This window comes from Gopherus flavomarginatus, chromosome 1 (assembly GCF_025201925.1).
Source record: "Gopherus flavomarginatus isolate rGopFla2 chromosome 1, rGopFla2.mat.asm, whole genome shotgun sequence".
Classification (NCBI taxonomy): Eukaryota; Metazoa; Chordata; order Testudines; family Testudinidae; genus Gopherus; species Gopherus flavomarginatus.
In genome coordinates, this window is record NC_066617.1 from 370,697,811 (window position 1) to 370,701,163 (window position 3,353).

The window sequence follows — 3,353 nt, forward strand, 5'->3', positions numbered from 1 at the left end:
TTGGACAGATTGGAAGAGGCCCTGGAGGTTTTTCGCCTTCCTCTGCAGCATGGGGCATGGGTCACTTGCGGGAGGATTCTCTGCAGCTTGAGGTCTTCAAACCACAATTTGAAGATTTCAGTAACTCAGACATAGGTTAGGGGTTTGTTATAGAAGTGGATGGGTAGGATTCTGTGCCTGCTTTGTGCAGGAGGTCAGATTAGATGATCACAATGGTCCCTTCTGACCTTAAAGTCTATGAGTCTAAATGGCAACTAAATACTGAGGTGAATGGACCACGTCTGATCCAGTCTGGCAGTGCCTATCTTCCTGGTGGTGGTGAAAATCCAAGACTATGTAGTTGCTCATTTTCTTTGAGATCCTTGGAGCCTCTAGACTAGCACTGAGAGCAGAAAGATGTCTTCCTAAATATCATCTAGTCACCTGTTATTTCTCCTTTCAGAAACTAAAGTTCAAAACAACCTGTGTCTGTCCAGTACATTATGTCAGCTGTCAATGACACCAAATTCAACTCTGCAGTGTTCCTTCTCACTGGGATACCTGGGCAGGAAGACGTCCATCTCTGGATTTCTATCCCCTTCTGTTTAATGTATGTTATGTCGATAATAGGAAATTCAGTCATTCTGTTCCTTATAAAAACAGATCCAACCCTCCATGAGCCAATGTACATTTTCCTTTCCATGTTGGCCGTCACAGACCTTGGCGTATTGATAGCCACCATGCCGATGATATTGGGCATATACTTGTTTAACTCTAGGGAAATCAGCTTTAATGACTGTTTTACCCAGTTGTTCTTTATTCACTCACTTCAATGCATTGAATCTTCCATACTCTTGCTGATGGCCTTTGACCGCTTCATTGCCATCTGTAACCCACTCAGATATGTTTCCGTCTTAACCCTGCCGAGAATAGTCAAGATGGGACTGGTGTGTGTGCTAAGAGGAATAGCCGTAATATTCCCACTCCCACTTCTCCTGAAACAGTTCCACTACTGGAGCCAATGTCCTCTCCCATTCCTACTGTGTGCACCAGGAAGTCATGAAGTTGGCTTGTTCAGACATCACAGTCAACAACATCTATGGCTTGCATATTTCACTTTTAATGATGGGGTTGGATTCACTGTTCATCTTCCTCTCATATGTGATAATCTTCAAAACAGTGCTGAGCATTGTGTCGCAGAAAAAGTGTCTTCGGGCCCTGAACACCTGTGTTTCGCACCTCTGTGTCGTCCTGCTTTTCTACACTTCAGAGGTGGTTTTGTCTGTGATACATAGATTTGGGAACAGCTCGACTTACCTGCTTCAGATTCTCCTGGGCTATGTCTACCTTCTGGTCCCGCCTCTTATGAACCCAGTTGTGTACAGCATGAAAAGCAAACAACTTCGATAAAGGATAATCAGATTGTTCATCAAGTGAAGGGTCAGTTCATCATCCAGTTCCAGCACTGGTGACACAGGAGAGGAAAAACCCAGGACACAGACACTTATTCCATCCTGGACCCTTACATCTGAGACAAGATGAGCTACTCATCTCCTCTCTATAGAAAGAGGTTGAGATGGGATCTAAGGCTTGGAGGAATGAGAGAGAGACTGCGCGCACCTACTGGTGAGTGAGGACAGCACACAGGGGGAAAGAGACCAAGGCAGGCAGCAGCATTTACAAAGTGACTGTGTTTGTGGAGAGCCAGGGGACAGGTGGGATGCTGGCCCATAAAGCTCCCTATTTGCAGCTGCTCCGACCTCAGAATTCCTCTTCATACAGTCAATAAAGAGAAGGGACGTTGATGTTGTGTCCTATTACACCTGGCCTGCCCCTGTCCTGTCTCTGGTTAAACATCCATAGGCCATGGAGGAAGCTGCAGAGCTGTTCTGCAGTCTCAGTCCTGATTCACTGTGAGCACTCTGGTTGCTGTGTGATCTATGAGGGCTGCAGGAGCTGTGGACAGGGGATATTCAAGGTACACGGACACCCACCCTTCCCCTGCACCCTCAGCCAGGTGATTATGACTGAGTCATGTCAGATTAATGCAGGAGAAGCCTTCCAGGCAATTTCCCCTGCATACAGTTGATGTCCCAGCACCGCACACCTGCTGAGCCCATTCCCCCCTCCCTAAGCAGAGCTGCATGTGTGAGCGAGGTTCTGATGCACAGGAGTCCTGACAAGAGACTGAGGCCCAGTTTCCCTCCTTGTCCCTTGTGTTTATGCTGCCCCAGCTGCTTTCCATGGGTGGGAGTGGGAATCAGCTCCTGCAGAGAGGCCCAGGTAGTTCCTATACCAGTCCCGCCCATTCACTGTAGGGTGACCACCTGTTCAAAAGGCAAAAGCAGAACATATGCAGGGACCCCGTCCCCTGTGTGGCCCCACCCCTAGTTTTCCTTTTTCCTTGACGCACCTCCCTCTTCCCCATCTGTCATAAACAGATAGCTAAGGGTTAATGTCTCTTTCACCTGGAACGGAGTAACCTGAAACACCTGACCAGAGGACCAATCAGGAAACAAGACTTTTTCAAATCTGGGTGGAGGGAAGTTTTGGGTGTGAGTTCTTTGTTCTTTGTCTGGTGTCTGACCCTCTCGGCTATGAGAGTGATTTTTCTATCTCCAGCTTCCTAATCTTCTGTTTCCAAGTTGTAAGTACAAAGATAGGAAGACCATAGATTTATATTGTTTTCTTTTGTATTTACATGTGTGTAGTTGCTGGAATGTGTTATATTGTATTCTTTGTGGATAAGGCTGTTTATTCATATTTCTTTTAAGCAATTGACCCTGTATTTGTCACCTTAATACAGAGAGACCATTTTTATATATTTTTCTTTCTTCTTATAAAGCTTTCTTTTTTAGACCTGTTGGAGTTTTTCTTTAGTGGGAATTCCAGGGAATTGAGTCTGCAGCACACCAGGGAATTGGTGGGAGGAAGAAGTCAGGGGGAAAATCTCTTTGTGTTAGATTTACTAGCCTGACTTTGCATACCCTCTGGGTGAAGAGGGAAGTACTTGTGTTTCCAGGACTGGAAACGGGGAGGGTGGAGTCCCTCTGTTTAGATTCACGGAGCTTGCTTCTGTGTGTCTCTCCAGGAACCCAGGGAGGGAACACCTGGGAAGGAGGAGGGGGAAGGGAAATGGTTTATTCCCCTTTGTTGTGAGACTCAAGGAATTTGGGTCTTGGGGTCCCCAGGGAAGGTTTTTGGGGGGACCAGAGTGCCCCAAAACACTCTAATTTTTTTGGTGGTGGCAGCTTTACCAGGTCCAAGCTGGTAACTAAGCATGGAGGTTTTCATGCTAACACCCATATTTTGGACGCTAAGGTCCAAATCTGGGAAATATGTTATGACACCATCTCTTACCTGAAACCACAATC

At 46.4% G+C, this 3,353-nt stretch overlaps 1 pseudogene; it reads left to right on the forward strand.

The window, feature by feature from the left end:
- Positions 1–479: 479 nt before the first annotated feature.
- Positions 480–1,416, forward strand: LOC127039336 (olfactory receptor 51G2-like; annotated as a pseudogene).
- The last annotated feature ends 1,937 nt before the right edge of the window (positions 1,417–3,353 follow it).